Below are 26,257 nucleotides of genomic sequence, written 5' to 3' on the forward strand. Positions count from 1 at the left end.
TTAGAAGAGCCATCATTTAAATGTTATGCTTTTCTGGGCAATTTCTTTGCCATGTAACTTTCCTGTCTTTACTTTGAAACTGTGCTTAAATACACAATGGAATACCACAGTTTCTCCTTGTTCCTCTTCTCAAGTGTGTTTGGAGTAGTGCAGGAACGTTAAAAGACAGTCATCTTGTGAAATGCATGAGTTGTACAGGGGAGAAAAAATCAGCAATTTATTTGTTGGCATTTTGGGTATGTGTTATCCAGACCAGTTATCATTCAGTTCTCTGCGACAGCAATTAGTCTACCACTGTACAGATATCATAGATGGCAGCCCACTGTTCAAGCCACTGGCCTGGAGAAGAGCTCTACTTCTACACGTTAATCTTTCTTTTGAGGTCAAAACCTGCTTCTCTTTTTTGCTGCCTTCTTGTAGTTATTTTTCTTTCCATCTGTGATGGCAGCAGCTCCTGAGTTGGGGAAGAGCTTTCCTTGCTGCTCTGCTCTCTCTCCCAGCAGCAGTTTCTCATCCCATGGGCAGAGCAGACTTTGTCCTCGCTGCCAGTTTTGTACTACCCGCCTGAACGCTGCTCCTGGCGGGTATTGTCTTTGTAAGTGGATGCCTCCTCGTTGCTGCTAAATAATATATGTCTGCCTTGAGATCAGCTGCATCAAGCATTTGTGGAAGCTGAGTCTTCTGTGCCTCTCGGATCCTCCGAAACATATTCCATGAGATTCCTTTGGTTCTCTTTGAGCTGTTTTTTTTTTAATTTTCTTAAAGATGCAGTTGAGTTTGGGCATGACAAAAAATCAATTCACAACAGCACTGAGACCTGCTCAATTTATAGGAGTAAATGCTACATGCATACTTCTTTACTTACATAACTGATATTTCTTATTTTATTACAGTACATACTTTTTTTAAGCTGAACTTTGAAGCTGATCCCTCTGTAATGCTTGGTGGCACTGCCTAGCTAAGTAGAAGCCTTTTGTTAGTTTTAAAGGATTTGTACACTGTCAGATGAACAGATGCTAACATGCACCTGTAGTCTGTCTCCACTGGGAGCTGTGTTCACCACTACTGTTTGGAACCAGTTGGACAATTTTTTAAACCAACTTTATGATAAAAGATTTTTTTAATGTAAAAAAACTTTAGTGAAAAGCATCTGCTTTGTGTGTCTAGTTTTTTTTTTTTTTTGCTAGAACTAAAAATTGATGTACATCTTTTGACTTGAGAATTTCTGTTCAAAATATCAACTGTCTGTGGAAAAAGGAGATGGAGAAGATTTATCTGAGGACTTGTCAAAATTCTGTCCAGACATGGTGATGACAACTTCTGTGTTTTAGCTACTTATCATAATTTGTTGATGTTTTAGATACTCTTGTTTGATATTTGTATTCATGTGGCTTAAGTAAATGACTTAGTTGGGGTTTATTCCTAATTTTTCCATTGGCTTCCTTTGCAACACTGCACGTAATTTTTCGAAGACATTGGCCAGTTTTGCATGCTTTATTTCAGGAACTGGAGGATGAGGGCAAAGGGGTGGGGAGAGCAAACCAACCTGGAGACCCCTTAGCCTTCACTTTGAGGTGCTCGGTGCTCATGTCTCCAGTCAGTGGTGGGTGTCTAGTATGAATTAAATATTAATGCTGTTGCAGAGCACTGGGCAGGCATCATCTGGGCATACAAGCTCCAGAAAGACAAAGTCAAACCAGAATTAGCATAGGGAAAAACTAATGGCATAATCCAAAGAATGGAGAGTTTGGCTTACCATAACAGAGTTTGGCTTGTTGAACTCAGCAAAACAAAGCCTGAGAGGGAGCTGGAGGTACCTCTAAGTACCTTGATGCAAACAGAGAAAGCTTAAAATAAATAAATAAATAAAAATCCACAAAAAAAAAATAGACTATTTACACTAATAGACAGTATCAGCACAAAACCAAGCATGCAAACTGCCATGGAAAAGGGTGGTTTCTATCCAGCAGAGGAGAAAGATTCTGAACAGCTCTCAGATGGAGGCAAGAAACTTCACAATTGGAGCATAAAACATCTGTGAAAGGGGCTTTATGTGCCGACTGTTTATGAGTGCATGGGGCAGAAGGTGACAGCCACATCTCCATGTGCTCCCTCCAAACTTCAGCTGTGATTAACCCTGCCTCCCACCCAGCGAACCCCCGCAACCTGCAGGTTTCAGACTGTTTCCATCTGTTGGCAATAACACAGATCTTCGCTATCTTATTAAGCACTGCAGCACTCTTGCTCACAGAAAGCATTGAGACACTGCTGAAGTGCTCATTCCTTTCACTGCTTTGCCTGTTATCCAAATCTTTGCACTCCAGTATCAGGGATCTGCGTTAGCTGATGGCACTAAACACTGGTCACTAAACAAGCCTGGAGCTGCAGAGGCTGTGTTCAAAACCAGACTCTTTTTTGAAAGCCACATTAACTGGCATTGAAATCAGAAAAGCTAAGTCTGTGCTTAAGTGTTAAATGTTTATAAATACTTGAGCTGTTTTCCAAGGGAAGCGATACTCTTGGAGTGGTTTACACGTTCCCTGTGAGTATGGCTTCTGGACCAGCAATCTCTGATCCTTCCTAGAGCACCGTCCTTGCCTGGACACCTTCAGTCCATCTCTGATGGAGGGACAAGAGCAGCGAATAGTTTCTCTCTTGGTGAAGCTCTTCATCCACTTCTACAACCTTGTGCTGCTCTCCCAGTTTATGATCTGAATCGTGCTTCCCTGCCCATTGATAACCAGTGGCCCAAGACTCATGTGGGTATGTTGTCTAACACAATTTCACTTTCATATTTAACCCAGATTAACATTCCTTTACCACGCTGTTTCCCAGCTGTAAAATCCTTCGTGAGCAGGCAGAGAGGGTCACATGCTGGGCTGCGTGGAGCCAGCAGCAGCTTCTCTTGGAGATGACTCATGCCATTTCAAACTACCTGGCTAATCACTAAGCTGAGATCTGCGGCTTTCCAGACAATATATAATATTTGCTTTGCCTCTGTGCATTGCGTTACATTTTGGATCCTTTTCCATTAGGATTTGAAGCATATAGACTGCATCTAATCCAATTTATCCTGTTCATCTTGGCAATGCTGGCAATGCTGACAGCTCAGAGAAAACACTTAATTTGACTAAGTGTTTTCAGTTTGCTTCTCAAAATATTTGAAATCATTAAAGCCAGAGTACCCCTGTGCTGCGATACACAGTCCTGACCTACTTTAGCAAGTTAATTAAAATTTGCAGATCCCACCCTCTTCACTTATGCTGCAGGCTGGATGGGAGTTTACCTGGTTAAGGCTGGGCTCGGTGTTTGGGAATAATTCTCCTGGCTTGATGCATTTTAATATGACTCTTGAGAAAGCACTTGAGCTGTCAGAGCAGAACCAGGGAACGTCCCAACCAGGGAACAGCGCGGCGTGCTATCTGTGCCACACTGCCCAAGGTCTCTATGGTGGGTGCTGGGCTCCCCAGGCAGATGCTCCCCTGCTGTAAGGCTGCTTGAGTCCTGGTATTCATGCTTGTATTCACTGCTGCCTGCAGTGCCTGAAGTTCTCGGAGATGCCAGGAAGCTCTCAGCATTCTGGGTGTTTTATGATCTGTTTTGTCACTGGGATCCACATTTACTGTAGAACCAGTAATGATTCAAAAATGATGAAATAGGTGTCTAATCCCAATTTCGTACAAAGATTGCATGAAAGGAAAATCTCCAAATGGCTCCTTTTGAACTGCTGGATAGGAGCAGCTGATTAGGTATTTTAGTTTGGTGGCACTGGAGCATCTGCCTGTGATGGTGAAGCAACCTGAAATTGCCAGGCAGTGAAGGGCAGGTGATATGATCTTGCTACACCAACACAGCGATCGCTTGCTTTATATCACAAGATATAATTTTCTTTTGATTTTTTTTTTTAAAGGATTTGCTCAAGAGTTCCCGTTCAGAGATGCGTGCTGGCAAGTTGCAATACCACTGAGAACGGGAGGTCCGGAGCTGCAGCAGGAGTAAGGAACTTGGAAAATGCAACTGGTGCGGAAGAGCGAACAAGGTCACTGGTGACAAGGCTCTGCTCCATCTGTGCAGGCACGCTCTTGAGCAGAAGCATTCCAGCAACGTGGCGTTTTGTCACATTATTCCGTTCCTTTTAAATTTCAATAGCTAGTTATTTGCCTGCCTTTGGTTGGGAAACAAAGCCCCTCTTTGTGCAGCAACACAACGCGGCTATCTCGTGTAACGGAGAAATGAAATGCAAATAACGCAGGAATTGTGCTTGTCTGGGGAAGAAGGCAGCATTGTCTAGTGACAAGAGCAGGAGAAGGTGGTGTTGCCCAGTGCCTCTGACAGTCAGTCCCAAAAGTGGAAGAAACCACAATTTGTGGAGTCTTCTGATAACACTGACATTAAAACCTCCCATGTCCCCATTTCATCTCTCACAGAATAGGGACAAAAATTACTCTGCTGTTTTGTGCAATTCAGCAAAGCATTTAAAATTGCACTTTATCTTTTTAAGTACACAAGAAGTTCTCCAAATACCTGCACAGAGCAACGTTCACACAGAAGTGTTCTGTGACATTGGGTCCGAGTAATTTGTAAAGGAATTGGAGAAGTCTAAGTGAGAGCCATTAAACTACTGAATTAAGAAACTCTTTTAACCATTTTTTTCCTTTTTATCCGTTTTTTTCAAGGAAGTGAGAATTTTTAAGTTAAATGTTAATATTTTTCTTTATCCTTTTTGTTCAAGCGTGGTGCAAAGTGACTACTTAAAAAATACTGAAGAAAAATCAAACAAATGCTAGGGCAAGGCAAACCTTTGAATTACCACTCAGAAATCCATTCAGAGTATTAATTTCTAGCACTGCCAATCATAAGAAATTAGGATTTTTCTCAGACTTGGGTCTCTTATTTTTGTTTTGTTTTACTGTGTTGCACAATGCCAAATTTCTTACTGGGTATGAATGCCTGAGGATCAGTTCTCAATGGCATTACTGGGAAATGAGAGGTTTTGTCCTGCTTTCAGCATATTCTCAGCATCTCGCTGGATCAGGCATTTTTAAGCTGTGCATACTCTTGCCACAGTTTTTTGTTTGCACCTATTTCTTTTCTGTCTTGTTTTACTCTGCTTTCTCCAGCCCTCACCTCATTTTCTGCTCCATCACACCTCTTTGCTACCTTCCAAGGTCAAATCCATAAGAGACGGGCAGCAAAGGAGCAAGGGGCTTGTTCAGTATCAGCTCCCCCCCCCACCACCAAAGAGCAATGCTAACTTGCACTGTGCATATGAAGAGCTATTCAGAGCTCAGATTGGTGACAGTCAGGGGACAGTTTAACCTCTGGCATCAGCTAGAACTGGGCAGCGACACGAGCCAGTGCAGTCGTGCTAATTAATGTACCCTGAGGGGACACAGCGAGGCACTGGCCGGGTCCACCTGAGACATACTGCTGTTGGTACCGAGGTGCCAATTAGAGTGTTCCCTCGTAAAAATAACCCATGCTAAAAAAAATTAAAAAGGCAAAATTCCAACTGAAGTAGATAAAGCAAGACCTAGACATAAAATAACAAAGTGGACTTAGTAATGTGGCTCTGTGATACATCAATACAAGGCAGGACAAGCTCTGCTGTCCCTGGGCTGGGCAGCAGCATCGGTGCTAACCTCCCCCACCTGGCCCGGGCTGGGGGCTGAAGGTGCTCACACCCATCATCTCGGGGCATCCTCCGTTAGAGAGCAGGGATGAACATCTCAGGGCCACAACCTCTGCGGCTGGCACGGGGATGTCTGGGAAAGGATCTCATCCGACACCAAATAGACACCAAATAGATCCACTTCAGAGTGAACAAGAAGTCAGGAGAAGCTTTGGTTCCTCTCCTGCTTCTGGTTTAACACCAGCAGTGCATTGTTGATTGCAGGCTCTCAGTTTCAAGTTCTTCTATGACCAGTCAGCAGTCCTCAAGCTGATTATCACTGCATTGAAAATCAAGCTGTTGTTGGAGTATGGCGGGGTCTTGCTTTCATCAGCTGACCAGTTCTTGATAACTGAAGCAAGGAAGCACTTTGTTCAGACTAGCTAGAGTCATGTTAATCTGCTTTTTTTCTCCGTAGATGTTTTTGTGGTGGATGGGGGATCTTAAGCATGTATGCACTTGAAATATCTGAATGTTTCTGATGAAGAAGACCCCAAGGACCTTAACCTCATGTCAAAGACAAACCCTCAGTGTGCCTTTCTAGAAAATGCTCTTCCTTCAGCTGGATACAAGGAAATCAATTCTGAGATTGATGTGAGTATATATCTTACAATATACTACTATTCCTCTAAAAATTATTTTATCAGAGTTTATATGGTGAAAGTACATAGCTATATGGGGCACTACTTTACAGCTGACTGACTGGTAGGAGAGAGGAACCATTTGGCGAATCAGACCAGACCAAATGGCATTCATTTGGTTAATCACCAGCTATTAAAATAGCATCAAATCATAGCAACCTATTTGTTTATCATTCAGGGCACAATTTTCTGCACAGTATATTCATAACTGCTGTACCCAAGCTAATTTTAAACGAGCCAACAAAGCCGTTTTTCAGCACTCTCCTGGGAAATGGATCTGTAGACTGATCGATCTCGCTGCTTCTGGGGCTAAGGCCCCACAAAATCAGAGCTGATGACATTGGCGTTTAACTATGAAATAAACTGATGCTTGTTTTAGAGACATTTTTAAAGCTCTGCATGGTTTTAGTCTTTTGCATTACTCCAAGGTCCGTTTGACTTCCAGTGTCTCCAAGCAGGCCATACCAACCATGTTCTCTCTAAGCATGAATGTTCAGGCACCAGTGCAGACCACTTTGTGATTTGTATTAGAGACAACATTCAGCAGTTCCTTGATGGCTCCTCTCTTTTTCACCATGAATTCAGCAAATGATGAAATCCTTTTTCTTCAGCTCAGGAATATAACAGTAACTTCGATCTTGGTCTTCAAAGTGCTGATCCATTCCTGAGGGCTGTCACCTCGCTGCTGGAGTACAAGCCCTCAATAATTAAGGGAAGCAGAACACTAGAACTGTGGTCTGTGCAATGATTAAATCAATTGATTTTAGCGCTGAGGTAAAAAATGGATGAGTAAAACCTTCCCCAAATACTTTTTTCATATAAGTAAATAAATGCACAGTTCAAAATTTCTTTTCTGCTACAGTGGGTGTCCTCCTAATCTAGCTTCCTCACTCGTAACATACCTGCAGAGAAACTAGGACAAATTTTGGCTTTGCTGGCAGACCTGTTGCACAGATTCCTATGATGTTCATGCTCTCGGTACCGGCAAAATAGGTGTGTGCTTATTTTTAGGGTGCAATAGGATATGATGAAACCTCAGAGCCGTATTAAGGCTAGCTGAATCGTTGGCTTGACATTTCATTCTGCACGTCAGTTGATTGGTCATTTTATCACCAGTTATGAAGTGAAATTAGATAATCTCAATGCCATATGGTATACAGTATTTATAGTTTAGTATGTTTTCCATATATGTGTGCTAAAGCCTGCTTCAGGGATTTGTTACGGTCCTTGTGTTTACAGGATTCGGGTCTTGGGTGAAAGAAGAAATTGACAGTTGCTAATGTTTGACTTAAACTGATACATCGGAGGCCACACAGGCGATCCCTAATTAAAGTCAATTCACACTTTCCATCCTTCGCCAGGGACACTGTCAGGTCTCCTGGGGACCAGACCTCAAGTCCACCCAGCTCCATTACCTCCAACAGCAATTGGGACAGAGCATCCCCCATCAGTTAACCTCCACCCCATCTCCTCTCCCAAACAGCCATGAGCGTGCGGTGTCTCCTCCAGGTCTCTGACACAGGCGGGCTTCCACTTGAAGCATCCCTAACAAGGATTATTGTCAGCATTGGGTTTAACTTCAGAAATTCTTGCCTTCCATCAGAATGCTCCATTCCCCTTGAAATCTTGATAAATAAGGAGCTACAGGATTAATTATGTGGGACATTAGTCACTCAATATGTGTCATTATTTTCTCAAAACAAGACTAAATGAATGCCACAGAAGGGTCTTACAGAGATCTGCTTTTGGAGCTGACTCAAATATGATAAAATAGAAGCATCTTCTCAACCCCAAACATCAGTTGCCTGGTACAGGTGCCTACTCTGGGGACCCTAGTGAGCTGTATGATGTGAATACCCTTAATACAAATAATTTCTTCACTGTTTCTCATCAAAAAAGATCCCCATGCACATCTTCAGATCCAGTACAAGCAGCAGGAAAGCTGTGGTAAGCTTTAGAGCAGATGTGTTGGTCTGCTTGAGACCCAAGTCCCAGCCCTCATCCCTGTCTCTGCTGCCATGTCTTGGTTACTCAACGTTGTTGTAATGGCAGACGCAACAGAAACTGGCTGAGACTGGACCATTTTATTTTTTTTAAGTGGTAAATAGTAATAACAATCAACAAACCCTGAGAGAGGAAAAGTGATGTTCAATTGCCCCGTAAGAACCCTGTGAGCATTGGAACAAAGAGGAGTTAATAAATGCTACAGTCAGGTTTTTTGGATGGGATTCTTGCAGAATATGATTTCATAATCCGCTGTCTCTAGTGAACAACAAGACCTCTGTAAACACTCAATATTCAAACAGAAAATTGTTTCTTGTAGGCTTCCATGGCACAAAATAAAAGCTCTGTAAATCTGGGCCTCCATATGTGGTTCTCAGCTGGTGTAAGTCCCTGAATGAATTACATGTGAACAGAGAAATTAATGCTACACACATGGTGGCCAAACTTGAAAGCAAAAATTGCAGCTGAGAATATGCTGCAGTGGATTGTGAAATATTTGAAGATAAATGGAAGCTTGAGTCCTTGCTGATATAATGCATCAGTGATGCATTTCAAGGGATACACAACCATCACAGTGAGATATTACAATACTGAGATCATATTTGGGAGAGCACAAGGACTCGCGCATTAAAATCAAAGACTGAATTTAATCAGAATGCAAAAAGGTAAGTTGGTAATATTGGCTCTTTACTGTGATTTTGAACAACAAGTAATTGGGTAAAAAAATTGGCTTGCTCTTTTTAAAGAATCCCACAATTTACTGTTGCAGTAAATGTGTATCCTATCTAGGTTTTGAAATGATTGTTTTCTAAAGCTGCTTTTGTTAATCTGTAAATGTTGATGACAAATTACCCAAGAGTTTTTGTACTTTTGAAGCAGTTGCAATCTTTTTGTTATAGTTTTTTCAACCCTCTGTAGGCAGGGGAGGAGGAAAGAATGTGCATGTTCCAGTGAATTCTAAATGAGGGCTGTGCCTCCCCTGTTTGTAAAAAGCCAAGCAAAGCAGTAAAAATAATAAATAAAACAAATGAATCCCTCTTTAATCCATTCATGAGCTCAAGTGTTTCAAGTAGACCATAATATTAAGACAAAGAGTTCTGAGAGAGATGGATCAGAGGAAAGGGCTATTGCTTAAACAATGTCAGCCTATTTAATTAAATTACGTATTTGTCAGCACTGTATTTTCCCATGTCCTGGATTCTTACTGTTGATTCAAGGCTTAAGGCCTAAACAGAAAGGGCAACAACTGCTGCGTATTTGATCCTGAGCAAGCTGTGGCCTTTGAAATGCCAGCACTTGACGTTTGGGAGAATGCTGGAGTGCTTTTGGGTAAGAGAGGGCACCAGCAAAAGAGATGATGAAAATATGTTCCCCCCATGTATCTGACAGTGCCACGGCATCCTGAAGTGCATGGGGAACCTCAATGAGAATTTTTAAGCTTGGTGTTATTTCTACAACAGTTTACTTGTATTTATCACAAGGACAGTTGGGTCTCGGGTAGAGAACCAAGAACAGGGCCAGAAGCCAGGAACTCTCAACTTCTTCCTTCCTTTGTCTGCAATGGTTTGGCAGGTTTTTCTAATATATAAAATCTATAGTTTAGTCATGGACAATTGCAAATGTTTATTGCCTTATGGTCAACTTTTAAACTGTTTTCATAGCTGGTTTGTTGCACAAAATAGGCGGCTGTGTTTTGCTTCCCTAGATGGGTATCTTCTGCTTCAGACTACACAGCAGGGCTGGAGAGAGCCACTGGGACTTGCAATGCAACAGCTTAGGATGAAGCAGCAGACAAATAAATCTTGCAGGCGTTAGGCCAGAGTACCAGCTCTGTGTGTGTGGAGAGAGCTTAGCACTCAGCCACTGCTCCTGTATACATAAGAACTAATAGAAATTTGAGTATTTTTTCTCTTATGTACCCATACCAGTTTTGTTTTTTAAAAAAAATTGAGGACAGAAAGTGGTCTTTGGTTATGAAGAGCACGATCTGTCCTTTGTCCAACTCTTTGAAGCATCTTTGCCAGTATTTTGTGAGCACATTCCCTCTGGCATGTCAAGCAGGATTCGTGCTGTAGCTGGAGTGAACATGTTGGCAGGGCACCCTGACTTCCATAAGGGTGACATTGGTGACATTGGTCCCTCCTTGCAACTGTTCATAGAAGAGAACTCTGCTGAGTTGCTTTTTTGAAATTCCACCAAGTAATCCGTAAGTCTTATTGGGTGATATTGGCCCAACTTGCTATGTCTGCCTCTTCTTTCACATTTCATTTACAGAGAGCCCATATAACCTAGGTACCTCCTTTTTCTTTCTGTTGTACTCAAAATGCCCATGAAATTCCTCTTTTAAAAGGCTGGATCAGCTCTTCCCTGATCAGTACGAGTGGTACAGATTAACACCTGCTTCTGCTCACACTGATTTTAGTGGCATAAAACAAGTTGAGCTCAGTGCTGTGGGATCATGCTCTCAATATCCTGAATGCTGAGCGCAGAATCTGGCTATTTTAGACTAAATTGAACTTAAATTGTGCTTGAAAGATCATGAAAAATGTGAGCATGAGCACCATATTCCTTGAAATACACCATATATGAATTGGGACAAATAAGGCACATTTTTATCTGCCAATATTGCTAAGTGTGGAACATAACAGAAGCAGTGTGCACTGTCGGCTTTTTTTAAGCTTTCATTTTGGGATTGGATGTTTTACTTGAAGAAATGTCTTAGTCAAATACAGGTTAATAGACTTTGAGCAGTGATGGGGAGAAATTCAGCACTTCACATCTATGCAGGGGCCTGACTTCCTAGCTAAGAGTTTACAGTGCCCCCAAGTACACTTGTCCCTGCTAACAAGCCCACCCATCTCTCTGCCACTTGAATTAGCTTTTTCCAATGAATTTTCCCATTGCTGAAAGAACTGTCTTCGTTTTGCTGGAAGTTCAAGGTGAGACAATTTTTCTTTCAGAACTGGCTCTGTTTCTCCCAAGCTATGTCGAGGCAAGGCTTTCCCTGCTGCTGAACATACAATTTTAGCAGCTTTAAGACTAGGCAATCCTTTAAGTGCTAAAATAAGTTCCATAAATGGGAACTTTATGACCCAGGGAATGACTTTCCCAGGTGTAAAGGTCTGCCCCCAGGCCATCTACCCACCCAGCACACCCAAACTCCCCCACACCTTCAACCTGCTCATCTGCAGAGTTGTTTAATTTTGTAACTCCAGTTCATGTAGAGTTGGACCACACAACCTGCTTGTGGGGCTGCCTCGGTCTCTCTAAATGGCTGATGTGATCCCGCTACCTCTGCACTGCAGCCTTCATTTCATCCTCCCAGCAGGGTGTGTAGGAAGAGAAGTGTCCCCTCTGCGCCTGCAGAAGAGGAATCGGGCTGCAAAGAGGGACAAGGCTCACGTGAGCAGGCTCAGGGATGGTATATTGGAATGGAAATTTCACAGCGCCGGGCTGATCACCACCTTATCCCTCTGCAACAGAGCAAATGGGCTGCGTGGTGACAGTGAAAATTTGAAGGAACTTTTGTAAAGTCAGACTGAAAATCTTTTGGCACGCTCTGGCTAACTGAAGAGGCAAAGGCAAAAACATCTCTGTGAGTTCTAAATATTTCATTTGCCATCTTGCCTAGCTATTTTATCAGGCATTCCATTTAAATATGATTTCAAATAACACTTGAAATGCTTTATTTTAAAATCTACTTTTTTCTTTTTCTTTTTTTTTGGGGGTGGGGGCAGGGTTGCATTTTTTTTTATTGAAGCCTTATTTATAGATTTATCTATTTATTTATTTTTGTGCATCATGCAGTTTAGATGCATTCCTAGCAGTTTGAGCTCTGGCTCTGATGTGTGTGAGGAGCATGGCTGCTCTAAACCCGCCCCGCATTGAAAGGAATGAATATTAACTTTTGTTTTCTTCAGAGTGACTCTTTAATTGAAAATTTAAATATTTAATGAGCTATTTCTAGCCAGAAGGGAGGAAAAAGAAATAAATAAATAAATAAATAAAAGGCAGCACGCATGCTGAAGCTTGGCAGCCCCGAGCAGACAGGAATTGGTGCTGCCGCAGCCCGCACGTGGGACGTCTCTGCCAGGAGCCCGTCTGCGCCCACGCTCTGCTCCCAGCCCTCAGCCCCTAGCGCGTCGCCCACGTCCAGCGTTTCAGCCAGAAACTGAGTCCTTGCTCCATCGGGGTGTTGGGGTGAAATTCAGTTCTACGTGGATAAAGCCCGTAATCAAAACAAATGGCATTTCTAATTGAGCCAGGCCCTCGTGGTAATGAAGGACAGCAGTCGTGTAGAGATCGCTGCTTCGTGCTTCTCTCCCCGTTCGGGAGACTGAACTAATTTATTTATGAAACCCAAGCAGCACGCCAGATTAGCCATATAACTAGCTATCTGCGTTGTTGAGATTCGCTTGTTTGCTTTCTCATGACATTCAAGTGAACAAGCTATATGTCAATGAAAGCGTTGGCGCTCTATCGTATATTATAGACTAGTTTGAAGTGCAAAAAAAAGATCCTGCAATGGGGCTACACGCAGTATTTTTTTTTCCAGTGAGCATATGCTGCGAGTGGGAAAGAACCGTATAATGTGAACGAAGGTTTCGTTAACGATGACACGTAGCAGCCCCTGGGTAAAAGAAGAGAAAGCAAACCTGGGAACACCGGTAGGCTTCGTGGGCTGCTACCTGTGCAGAAGAGGCAGGTGCAGAGACATAGTGAGGGCAACAGCAGCATCTGCTCTTCCCCTTTGCCTCCCTGCAAGCGCAGCATGTTTGCCAGGCCCAGGCAGCCTGGATGCAGGATGAGTCCCTTTCTGTGCAGTCAGCCTCCAGAAAGTGGTTTTGCAGCCAATAGTAAAGTGCTCGCTTCCTTGGGAGGCTCTAAGATTTCTCTCAGGCAGAAGGGAAACATTTCTGTTGGGAAATATTTTGGCCAAATGTCTCCCACATCCCATGGTTCTGGTTTTAAAGGTCCTAGCATAACCTTTATGGAAATCTTGACAGGTCTTTGTTGACCTGCGGGCGATGGGACAGTGTTGCAAACCTCGTGTCCCACTGAGCTCCTCCATCCTCATCCTCCCCGCTACAAAAAGCACCCAGAGGTGCCGGGGGACCCGGGCTGCTAAGCACAGCAATGCTTCGGTGGGAGCATGGGATCATGGCTTTGCCCTCCCGAACTCCAGCAACACCTGGATAAGGGTCCTGACTAAGGTCCTGGGCTTTTCCTTCGCTCCCTTTTATTCTTTATCTGTTTTTTGCTGTATCAGCGCTTATCCAGGGGGGCAGCGGCACCCCGCAAGGAGGCCCGGCTTAACCCCAGCCCTGCTGCCCCGGGGAGGCCGGAGGGAGGCCGGAGAGAGGCCGGGGCCTCCGCAGGGCTGCGGGCCGCTGTTGGGGAGCGCGGCTTTGTGCGAGCTGCGGATGGCCTCTGCTGGGAGCCGCCGCTCACTGCAGCGAGCCCCGGCCCCCGGCTGCCTCCCCCGGCCCCATGCCGCCCAGCGAGCGGGCTCATGGCCTCCCGGGGGTCGCTGAGGCCTTGGCAGTGGCGGCCACTCGCAATGTGGTTTGTGCCTGGGTCAAAGGGCAAACGGCCCCCTTTCACCTCTCCCCCTCCCCCCTTTTCTTTAAATTTATTTTAAAAATTATTTATTTATTGCTTTCTTTCACCCTCCAAGCTTTCACAGGGAGCTGGGCTGCACTCTGGCCTCATGTTCAGGCCTTGCTGAAGGCAGGGGCATGGCGAGGCGGGCACCTGGGAGCCACCCAAAGGCACCCGCGGCGCTGCAGGCCCTGCGCAGGAGCCAGATGCAGCGAGGGGAAGAAAAAACAAAAGAGGAATAAAAAAGAAAAAATAAATAAAAACAATCCCTTCCGCGGCTTGGCATCTGGGCGGCACACGTGCCAAGCGGTGCGGGAGCAGGGGGAGAGGAAGCGGCTGCGGGCTGGGGGCGATTTGGCACCCCGGCAGCCCACAAACGGTTTGGGTTTGAGCTGAGAAGCTAACGGCTGGCGCTAATGCAAAGGGTGTGTTTGGTAAATTTGAAAAGCCCGTGCTGAAATTAAAAAAACTCCAGCCTGGCGGTTCTGCAGGCTGAGTTCAGCAAAGTCAAAATGCTCCGAAGAAAGGAAGGCTTTGGGGGGGTCGAAGGGGCTGTGTGGGATGCAGGCGCGAGGAGGGGCCCCCATCCTATATCTGTTTCAGTTGTGACACTGCAGGATGCACTGATGGTGTCCTGGGACCGTTCAGCACCGACAGGCAGATCCTACAGCTAACATCCTACTTGGTTGTTTAATGTTCAAGCCTGTACGAGCTGCTTGAAGCAAGATATAAAGCAGGTGTTAGAAGTCTCTGGAAAGTTTGCTGTCAATTACTGTGATTTCCTCTCCCCAACAAAGACTTACAAGCTGAATGGATCTTTTCAGTTATGTAAATGCACTTTTCCATAAATATTTTGCAGCAGAAAACAAAAAAATGTCTGTGGGGGTTGTGTGTGTCTTGTTGCTGATGATGGCAGCCCACTTGCATTGCTGGGGTCACGGAGGTGTCCAGGCTGGTGGCCACACTTGTCAGCTCTGAGCAGGGCTGTTGGTGTCTGACACCCTGACATCCCAGCACCCTGACATCCCAAAATCCCGACCCCCCAGGCACACTCTCTTCGCTTTTAGGATGGGGACAGGACGTGGTTTCCAATTTTGCAAAATCAGACTTGAATAAGTAGTGCCTCACTGCTACTGATTTATTAGAACACCCCTCCTCACCCCAAAACCTGAGAGGAATATGTCTGCACGTGTCATATACCAGTAATCGCGATACAGTGGATGAGACTGGGAGGACCAAGCTTGAGCTTTGCTCTCCAGCTGGTAGATGTCTGGTGCGTTCAGCAGGTGATGATGCCTGCAACTGGCAATGTGCTTTTGGGGAGGGGAACCTAAGGGATGTGCTGCTTTTATGAGATACCTGAAAAATCCTTGGAGAAGAGAAAATGGCAAAGATTTATTTTTCTTTTTTGTATCTCTTGCTAGTTGGCAAGGATGACCTTTATTGAATGAAACTTATTATTTCTAGTAATTTCTTTAATTCCTTTGCAGTTCAAAAAAGTTTGAAACCCTATCTCCCAGTGCTTTCAAGCACTAAAAGTTCATCAAAACCTGGATGTATTTACCTGCATGCATTCAAGGTGACAACTACCTTAGTACCAGCTGAGCCCTTTCCATAAACAGCCTGATCCCATATTGCCTTGCCCCAAAATGGGCTGAAGAGCTGCATAGGGGTTGGAAGCTACATCACATCTCCAAGAGCATTGTTTCGAGTCTTCCTGCAGTCACTGAGTCACTGACTTTCTAGGTTACTTGTTAAATTTGGCTTGTGCCTGCCTGTGCTTTCCGATCACATCGGGGGGTTGGCAAGCTGGGGCCACCAGCTGAGTGAGAAGCACTTGGATGCCATGGTGGCAAGGACTGTGCACGTGCCCATGGAGCGTGGCACCGAGGGAGGGCTCTAGCCCCAAAATGTACTGAAGAAATTGCCAGTACCTCAACTAGTGAGCGAGGCCTCCTATGGGGATGGCTTGGCCAGCTCTCTGCTCCGCAGGTTGGTTTGGGAGGGACTTGCAGAGCCCTGCAGTGCTGCTGCCTCCCCTGTGTTTGCAGGAACAGCAGCGAGGGCAAAAGGATCCACCGAGGGCTGCTAGCACAGGCTTAACCCCTGGGGAGGTGTCCGAGCTGCAAGTCCCTGCAAGCTGGGAGGCCATGGAACAAAAATACCAAAATCCTCTCCTGAGGAATGAGCGGCTGTGGGAGGGAGCGATGGAGATGGGGCACCAGCACCTGGTTTAGGTGCCAGCATTGGGCCGTGGGCTGTATGGGTTTGTGCAGGCTCTGCTGCATGACCTGGCATCAGCATCACAGAGGCAACGAGGTTGTCTTTCAGTGGAAGCAGTTTGGTCTTTCTAGGGCACCAAATGTGTAGTATTTAAAGATCACAACACTCTGGTCTTAATTTCCAGAGAGAGATGGGGTGCCTTTTCATAAATAACATGATCACTGTGTTCTAAGATTTTAGAGGAGCCACGGTTTCCATTCTAATTCCCCCCTCTTTCCTACAGGACGGATGCCACCGTACATGCATGATGACACAGAAAGCCTAGAGGATAGTTTTACCGTGCAGCTGACAGATGGCAAGCGCACAGTCCAAGGGACACTTTACATCTACATCACGCCAGTCAACGATGAAATCCCTCATCTTTCCAGGTTAGCTATCTAAGTGACATTCAGTGCATAAAGACTTAGGAAAAAAAAATGAAATAAAAGAAAGTGACCCCTCTCTCCACAAGCATCTCCAGGCTCACCCTGGTGCAGAGGAGATCATGCTTTCTTCTCCTGTGTCCCTGAAGACTGGATGGTAGCAAGTAGAGCCCCACGATACCATCCAGCAAAAGCCCTTTGTGCAGAAATAGCTGTTTTGTAGTCTCTGGGTAGAGGCTTGCTTGTTTTTAAGTTAGTGGCAAAAGTCTGGTTGTCTTCGATGGGGCTAGAACTGCTCTTTTTTCACACTCTAGGACTCTCTCCTGTTTCCTTTAATCCCTTCTGTACTTCTTCTCCATTCCCTTTAATCTATTTTTAATGGTGAATCTTGTTGGGAAGAATGTGGCATGTTTTGTGGTTTTTTTTTTAATACTGATGGTCCAAAGCCCGTTGAAGGCAGTGTTCATACTCACATTCCTTCCAGGAGAGCCAGAGTGCTGCCCCTGGGAATAAGGCTTCAAGCAAAGGTGAGGAGCAGTCTGGCCCCCAGTGCCCATGCTACATGGGAGCTCGTTAATTGTCTCTGCTCACAAAGGTAAAGTCCTTCTGAGAGCCTTTCACCATAAAGAAGTCAGCCATGAGATTGCTGAATGGCATTGCTAGTCCACACCCTGTCACGAGTGTAGAGGTTGAGTTTCTCTATACTGGGAGATGCCTGGCCTGACAATGGGAGATGTGGTTTCACTCACTTCATGGCTGTAGCACACGTTTCAGCCTAATTAGGATTTCTACTCTTAAGAACTCACAAGTTGAAAAAAAAAATAATCCTGTGGAGATGCTGAATCCCTCCAGAAATGCCAGATCTGGCCTAAAAAAAAAAAAAAAGAGAGGATTAAAATATTGATTTTGCTGATTGCCTTTTGTAGACTCTTTAAAAGATTCCCACAAGCCATAGGGGGAAGAGCAACAGTAAGACCAATACTTCGGTGCCCTCTCTGCATGGTGGTGGTAACAGCGTCTCCTTGACTCACAGAAATAGTTCGCAGAGATAAAAATATTTTCTATTCTCATCCCACAAGAACTTTTGGGACTTGAAAAAAAAACACAACTTTTGTCTCAAAGAGAGAGAGAAGAAAAAAACAAGCTCAAACTTCTGTGAAGCATAAAAATAATCCACTCATATCAATGTTAAATTTAGATCAAATTAGCTGCAATGTTGCATCTAAATTTTAATATTTTGTGGTTGTTACTATGGCTATTACTATGCTTTTTATTGTGTATTTCTTTTACAAAATGAAAGCCATCTTTATTCCTCAAGTGAATTTCTTTTTAGAAATTGGCAGAAGAAATATTTCAATAAACTCAGACTCCTTGCATTATGCTGCCCAATTTTTTTGAAATAGGAGATTTGTCCAGGTCTGGCTCTAGCAGGGCTTGAATCCCCATTTTCAGAGCACAAGAAACGTGTTTGATCACAAAATACCTGGTGAACTCCAGTTGCGAAGGTAAGCACGAGCTTTCATTTTGAGGCATACATCAGTGCACATGTGAAATAACACGTTTCTCTGCCTGGGTTGCTGGGGCCCCTTTGCTGGGCTCCTTTTTGCAGAGGGAAGCTGGAAGAAAATGGTGCAGGTCGGCCCTGGCTGGAGCAGAGCAGGGGGGCATCAACGCTCACCCATTCAAAAGGGCTTTGGCTCTGTTCCCAGGGCATCACGTGTGCATTTCAAAAAACTTCACAGAAGTAGTAACCAAGGAGTAGTTTCAAAATGGACACGTGTCCGTGTTCCTACCAGTGTCTCTGCAGAGCTCCCAGCCCCTCTTGGCTCAGGGGAAGCTTTGCCCCAGCCTCCTCCCGCCCTCCTTGCCAGAGTTGTGCCTACATCTGTAGTTTCTTTACCCTTCTCTTCTCATCCTGTTCCCTTCATTGTGTGTTTTTTTTTTCTTGCACATCGTATTTCCCCATCTTTTCCCATTTCTTGCAGTTTCCCCATCATCATCTATCTGAAATGGCTTTACTGGATTCGTGTGGTTGCTCCTACCTAGTGTGAGCAACCCTATGGAGACACCTCTTGTTTGATCTTTTAATTTCTATGTTATTTTCTAGTCTGTCAGAGGCAAGCTTCATCTCTCAAATGCCATTTAATCCTTCTTAGTCCATAGACCAAGTTGAGGCCTTTTGTTGAAATGGGAGGCAATGCAAGGGCAACAAAAGTGCCAGTATCACTATTTTTTTTCCCAGTTTTTCACTTGGCCATGTTGCTGGGAGCACGCTCTCCTTCTGCACAGAGCCATGAAACCAAAGGACAACATCAGAGAAAAATCCCACACTTGTAAGTGGCAAAGCTTTCTGTCCCAGTCCCAGGGCAGCATATTTGTTGAACAATGTTTTTTAAAAATTCTGTCTGCTTGATGCTAAGAGGAGCCTGCTCATGCTTAATAAATTGGAGAAGTTGCTCAAAAATACTTCATCCATATGAAAGCACGAGCCCTGTACGGCTGCCAAGAGAAGTGAGACCTGCGGTGTCATGCCGAGCAGGCGATGGCCACACGAATTAGAGAAGCTTAGGTACAGATCCCTCGCTACCACAGTTTACCCTGAGACGTGAAAATGTAACAGGGAAAATACAGCACAGCATCCGATCTTCCAGCCAGATCTGCCTCTTTTGGACACGTTCATGGGCTGTGCACCAGGCAGCATAACAGAAACCAAAATAACATCTTTAAATGACAATTCCTGCAGCACATGCACGTATTGTAATTATCCTTCTCCCCCAGCTTCATTTTTTCTGCTCTTAGTGAGTTCTTGCCCAGCCTCTCGTAGTACAGCTACCTTTCCAACGCCAGCCTGGACAAGGCTGAGCTCGGCTGTGCTGTCCCCGTGTGCCCAGTCTGCAGCTGGAAGGGGCAGAGGCTGCGGGATTGTGTATCTGCCCGTCTGGGGACGAGGGACATCCCCAGGCATCCTGCAGCTCACGGCTTGACTTCACTGGTAGGGTAAGCAGCAGGACAGGAGGCGTGTTTTTATATGAAACTTCCTGCGTTTCAGTGGCTCTGGTAGGTCCCTTGCAGGATTTCCTTCTCGGTTCCTACCTGGGCTTCAGAGGTGCCCATAACTTCTGTACCTGCTGTGGCTGGAGCTCACCCATCACCCTGTGTGGCACTGGGGTGAGCTGGCAGTGATGCCCCAGCACCACTCAGCAGCATCCCAGCCCCATCGGAGCACCGCTCCAAGGGAAAGCTCGGCCCCTGCAATCACTTCTTGCCACGTGTCTCCTTCCACCACCCTTCTCTCTAATGACACATTTTAGCTGACTTTTATATCGGTTTGCTAAGCCACTGTGCTGTCTTCTTCCTTTTATAATTAAGCAACTGGAGAAATCCTTTGAGGTCAATAAATTCTGAGGAGGCTTACATAAAACAGAATATAAAGTGGAGAGCCCTGCCATCAGAAGCCAGTAAAAGTCAGCCTCTTTGTGCGACACCTCCACAAATGGCATTATGTCATTGCATAATATTAGTAAGGAACAGTAAGATTATGTTTTTTTGTTCAGAGCTATAAAAAGTAATGAGTCTCACATAATCTACTGAAGTGAACGGGAGGGGGGAGCACGAGAGGGAAGGGAGGGAGGTGGTTGTAAAAGCGAGCCTCCATTTTTTTGGCATCGTGAGTACATTAGGAAATCTAGCTTGTAACACCCAAATAGACTTTAATGTGCTCTGTCGTGTGGATTTCATTTGTTTTGTTTTGCTTTGCTTGCTGGGAACACACACAAAACCCTTTCAGGAGTCAGGTGGTCTTGCCTGACAAATGTTGTTTCGGTAAATACAGCGTAATGATCAGAAACTGGAAAATGTGGTGGGGCCGGTAAGGATGGCTTTATTCATCCTGGGCTGCCACACAGTGCTGCAAGTGTCTCGGATGCTGCTGATCCCAGCTCAACGAAGCCAACAGTATTATTCTAAATCTTCCCAAACAGGGTGACACATTTCCGGCCCTAAATATTTACTTGCTCCAAGTAGGAATTTAAGTGCCCGGCCGGCAAATCTTTGGAGTCATTCATGTTGGAAGAGGAAGGAAACGATGCTCTGAGGGTGGCTTTGTGCCGTGGACCTGAATGCACAGGTTGTATGGGAGTTAAATACAAGCTGTGAAGGCTGGGGAATGAGCAGGATGCTTCCCCTGAACATACACAAGCACATGGGCGAGCAGTAATGTGAGATACGGGCTGGGCTTTGGGCGTGGGGAGCCGAGGGCAGTGGGAGATGGTCAAAACAAGAAGCTCGCCTGCTCATCCTGCTCAGTTCTGGTACATGCACGTTGGGATGGGATGGCAGGAGAGCACTGTGGACTGAGCATGATAAATACCAATACCTCTCAGGCTGGGGCGAGGAGGAAATATTTTAGCAGCGATACTCTGCAACCAAATGAGAGGATGGCTTCTCTTCACACACCATGACTGCTCACTAATGCATGCATGAACTGACTGTCCTTTCTGTCAAACAGCTTCATTAGCATTCCTTTTCATTCTGTACTGGAGTTGAGAGAGATTACATCGAGAGTTGGCTGCCTATCAGTTGGTCCGATTTTATGTGTTTTTAAAGTACGTGCTTTTTACAGGACAAAAAATGGGTGCGGAGCCTCTGTGTAAGCAGCAGCTACCAGGGCTGGTGGCTGTTAGCTCTCTGGATCACCTTGCGTGCTGTGGGATATTCATCCAAACTACGTGCAAGTCCCCCAAACATCACTGGGCTGCCTTGGCGGAGCTCACCGGGCTGCCTGGTGAGCGGGGAATAGCAGGAGAACCATCAGCGACAGCTACCGTCAGGAAGCAAAATTACCAATATTAATGCAGGGAAGCGTGTATCCAAAATGCAGCAGCTACGGTGGCAGCCCTAGGAGGTGCTTCAGCCTGGTGGGTTTTAGGTGGTTCTAGGTTGGAAAAGATGCAGTTTTTAATGCGCTAAGCTATGTCCTACCCACCTCTGCTCCTCCATGCTCCAGGAACAGTACCAAGATCCCGTTTGTCTCAGGGCACTGCAGTCCTACTCGCCCTGCTTATTTCTCAAGTGATCCCTCTCTACATATTTCCATCAGATCACAACTCTTTTCTAACTTGCCTTCCTGGCACCCTGTAATTTTTCTTACCTTGCGTATAAATCGGTCAGCTTGCGTAGGGCCATCAGAGCTGCTCTCGCTCTTTTCTCTTTCTCCTTCCTGAAACCTTATCTGAGGTCTGGGAACTTGGGGATTTACCCCAAGCAGCAAGGCATGGTGTGCCACCAGCACCTCTGATAAGGTCACCAAGGGCTGCCCAGCCGCTAGAAACCCCGCGTGGGTCACAGCACAGGAATTGAGCAGGGCTTTACGGCCTATGCTCGGCTTCTCCCAGGCTTTCTGGTGCTGCACACTTGCTCCCCACGTGTGCCGCAGGTTTGGCGCATCTCGAGGCGTCGGAGCCTGCTCGGACGTGCTGCAGACAGCTGGGGAGCCCCGCCAGCCAGATGGTGGAAAGGCTCCCTGCACCTGAATCCTGAAAAGCATTTGTTCTCCAAAAAAAAAAAAAAAAAAAGTAATAATAATAATAATAAGGCTGAGGGGGAGGATTTTGTTTGCAGATGCCCGTGCCGGTTCGCAGCAGCGCGGGGTTAGCCAAGGGGGCTGGTCCATGCCGTGTCCCTTTGCCCGTCCGCTGCGAACGTTGCCGTGTCACCTGGGGTGTGAGGCTTCTGCTCGTGGTGTCTAGACGGGTGATTACTGAAAATTAATTAAACTGAAGGAAATTAGGCTGGAAGGGGAGTAGGCTCCTGGGAGGGGAAAATGGAAGGGAAAATAGGATCCTGGTGTTAACCCTTTCCAGCCACTGAAATAGGAACAGCTCTTAAATGCTCTCGGGTTAGCCTGACGACATGCTGAGCGTGCTGTGCTGTGATTTCGGGAGCTCTGCTGAATATGTGAACCCCCAGCCCAGGCGTGCCGAGCACATGGGGTACCAGCAGCCCTGTTCTCCCTCTGCCTGTGCCCCTATTGCTAGGCAGACCTGCAGTAACTTGCAGATCCGCAGTAGGTTTGAAATGAGGTGGTCTGGTTGGGGGTAAGGTCAGATGCTTGGGTGTAATCCGATAATAAATCAGAGCTTTATGGGGATGGGACTGGAGGCTTTGACAACACTGCATCCTGGAATAGGTTTCAATCAGGAGGATACGGACAGGTCTCCCCGTGCTTTTACACAGTCTCTTACCTGCTCTTCCCTCTCCTAAAGCCTCTCTTATATAGCTTTTCAGCATGGTATCCGAGTGCTTTGTGCCTTCCCCTTGGCACGAAGCCACCGTCTGGCTAGCGAGCAAATACAAACTGTAACACCTGGGTGTCAGCTATGAACATTAGGGTGTGCTACAATGGACCCATCTGTAGTACTTGGCACATGCCGAAGATTTTTATATGTGGTTGGCTGAAAAGCAGGATCAGAGAGAGAGAGGAGGGAGAGCAGGGGAAGAGGGCTCCGCTGGGCACGCAGAGAACATCGTTTTGGCAAAGGTGCCAGTAGGTTTCCATGGGCTTGTCTGCTTTTTCTCTCAGCTCATGCATTCAATAAAAATATCCAGGTTGCTTCTAAGAAAAGCAGGAGTAGATTTCCCCAAAGAACAAGCTTAGAAGCCTTATCCTTTGTCTCCAGAGAACAAATCTAATGCTATAACTGGATTTAATAAGAATAGATATAATGGTAATAGATATAGTAAAAACTGATTTAATAATGACTAGTTCCATTGTTCTTCCACATGCGATAGGTCTTGCTGTCCCAGCTGGGTTTGGAGGGAGGAGGGCGTTGTGCTCAGAGCCAGCCTGGATTTCGGGCCGCGTCGGCTTCGACGGCATTGCATCCAGGAATATTGTTCAGTCAGGAGGAGAGGGACGAGGGCCACCTATGGTATGTCCAGACTGGTATCCTGAGCCCAATAAGCCACGATGGATCCCAGTTTTACTTGGCGGATGGAAAAAAAAACATGTCCCCATCTGAAAGTGTCTGTGTATCTGGGGAAACAACAGCAAGGTAGGGAAGGAGTTTACAGCAGTAAAAGGAGCCATGGCTTACGGCACTGGGTTCACCTAAGAGAACACTGCAGTGCACTGTCAGAGAGGAAACATTTTTTTTTTCCCTTTATGTGGCACTGATGTGTTTTAAAATGCATGGGCAAAGTTTGTAGTTTATTTCCTCCAAAGGGGCCAAGTCCTCCTGGCATTCTTATGAACAAGCTCATTAGAATAAAATCCATTATGCGCATAACTAATGACACAAATTTACAAATCTGTTGACAATTATGACCACATCCCTCATGCATTTGCTTGCAGCTCACTGGAGTGACCAGGAGAAGGAGTTCAATCCAGAAGTTTTACAGCTCACGAGCTCTGAGTGCAGTGATGTGAGATTATTTCCCAACTGGATTACAAAGCTGTCATTAGTCAGGGCAACGCGGGAGGACCAGGGCACGAGACCGTAAACTGTCCTCAGGAGACCTGAAATCATTTTGAAGGCAGGGCGAGATATTCCTGGCTACAGAGACCCTTTTTTTTTTCTTTTTTTTTTTTTTTTTCCTTTTAGCTGGGGGGGAAAACACACGCGGGTGCACACAAACGGCGTCTGTTCCAAGGAGCGCCTCGCGTCCTCTGGAAATGAATAGAAATCAAATTGAGACACTGGTGTCCTCAGAGTGTTAAATATTTCCAAGTTCTTGCCAGGCGGGTGTAATTTATTGAATGTAGGTTTTGTGAAATAGTGCTGCTGTCAGGGCGAGATTGGCACCAGAGAAATGAAGGCGGCTAATTCTCAGGGGGTCCTCCCTGGCAAAAACCCTCTATTGAGTCCTCATGCTACTTGTGCTCATAACTGCCGAAAAACCAGGAGTGCCATCTGCAAACTGTGATTCATAAACACTCTGTCAGTCTGCCATGTACCCTGACATCATAAAATAACAAGAAGCAGCATTGTAATAAAGAGAGGAGGTTTGCAGTCGACCAATTAAATGCATCTAATTTATTTCTGTTACAGCTGAGGCTTTATTTATTAGTAAACAGCTGCATTTGTTACACTTTTTTTTCCTTTTTTTTTTTCCTTTTTTTTTTTATTTTTTAGCTAGGAGTGTGCCAACTGGCACTTTTGATAATCCATTAATCCTAAATAATCATCTGGGTACTTCATGGTTGGTAGGAAAAAAATAGCGAGAAGGTTATTAAAAGTTAAAACGTCACCTTGCGAGGAGGCTGGCGAGGGCTCCTCCGCGGCAGCTCTGCGTGAGTTATGGCGAGCTCCAGTCTGCCGGCCAAGTCCTACGCTCGATTTACACCTGTGAGTAAGTGGCGTGGCAGCCAGTTGAAAGGGCTATAAATCCCGAGCAGGATCTGGCCCTTGCGGATAGGTTTTGTTGTGTTGTGTGTTGGTTTTTTTTTAAGGACAGCCTGTTTGCGGTACAAGAGGAGCATTTTGCATGTTTGGTTTACTTGCCTCCTACTTTCTCAGCGCTAACTTGATTCTCAGCAAAGCTAAAAATCTGCTAATTGGTTGTCAAAGTCTAATTAGCTGATATTACCAAAAAAAAAAAAAAAGATAGGTTTGCCTTTTATAATTGGAGCTGAAACCCCCCACTTCCCCTCCCCTCAAACCCCCTGGTGTGTGTTAATTGAGCTCCAGGACTTTTCAGTGTATTTTAATGCTCTCTCCTTTTCAGTGCCCTGGAAAGCTTTGCAGTTAATGAGACAATAATATGTACAATCAAGGAAAAATGTAGTAAAAGCTAGGCGAAGCCTTATGGAACCGGGATGGTGTGAACGTGTGCGGATGTGGGGAGGGCGGGAACGGTTCACCAGCCTCCTCGAGCAGCGTCAGACAGTCAGCACCGTCCCCTTTTATTTCCTTTACCTTCCTGAGCATTTCCTTCACCTCCTAAGGAGGAATATTTTTTCCCATAAAGAACCATTTCAGCAGTTCAGGGAAGAAGGCCGTACTCTGCATGGGAGTTGAATGAACAGGCTACACCTGAATGTCACCTGAACTACATGAACATTGGTGTCTGCTATATTTTAGTGTGAGTGTATGTGTGCATATAGATATATATATACAAAATCCCCCTCGTAGCCAGGAGCTAAGCCCACCCTGACATCTCCCACACCACCCCTACAGGACCCCAGAACCTCCCAGCAATGAGTTGGGTCAAGGGGACAGCATCCAGCCCCCATGGCCACCTCCAGGCCAGCAGCGTGAGCCACTGTGTTTCAGTAGCTCCATTTTAAAGCCTATCCCCTGCCATGTATTAAAAAAGCAACGTTCAAAAGCAGTGAGCACAGGTGGGTGCTCTATATATGGGTGCTCTTTTTTGATATGTATAATAATGTTGAGTTTACTTACTCAGTCATGTTTTCCTCTTTCTCCTCCTCCTATCTTCCTCCTCCACACCTGCTTTCAATCGATCCCCTCTGCCCCGCCTGTCATCCCATCCTCTCTGCTGCTTTTACCACAAACCCACTAACGTTATATTTCAAGTCAAACTCTCAAGCCCACGACGTTCAAGCGAGTGAATCCAAAACCCGAACGGCTTCGCCAGCCTCCCCAGGCAGGGAGCCCATGTGGCGGCGCGGCCCCGGGGAGCAAGGTGCAGCCAGGAGCAGGGTTTCACCCATCTTTTCATCCAGCAGGAGTCTG

General features: G+C 45.6%; 1 protein-coding gene across 3 annotated transcripts in view; it reads left to right on the top strand.

The window, feature by feature from the left end:
- Positions 1–26,257, top strand: part of LOC308199255 (uncharacterized protein) — an 81,544-nt gene that overhangs the window by 15,477 nt on the left and 39,810 nt on the right. For all 3 annotated transcript variants that reach the window (XM_080603200.1, XM_080603199.1, XM_080603201.1), the window contains exons 4-8: positions 2,585–2,763; positions 3,911–4,074; positions 6,090–6,265; positions 7,552–11,911; positions 16,424–16,568. The gene's annotated coding sequence lies outside the window, so the exon portion shown is untranslated. The remainder of the gene's footprint in view (positions 1–2,584; positions 2,764–3,910; positions 4,075–6,089; positions 6,266–7,551; positions 11,912–16,423; positions 16,569–26,257) is intronic.

This window comes from Anser brachyrhynchus, assembly GCF_964034855.1.
Source record: "Anser brachyrhynchus genome assembly, chromosome: 8".
NCBI lineage: Eukaryota > Metazoa > Chordata > Aves > Anseriformes > Anatidae > Anser > Anser brachyrhynchus.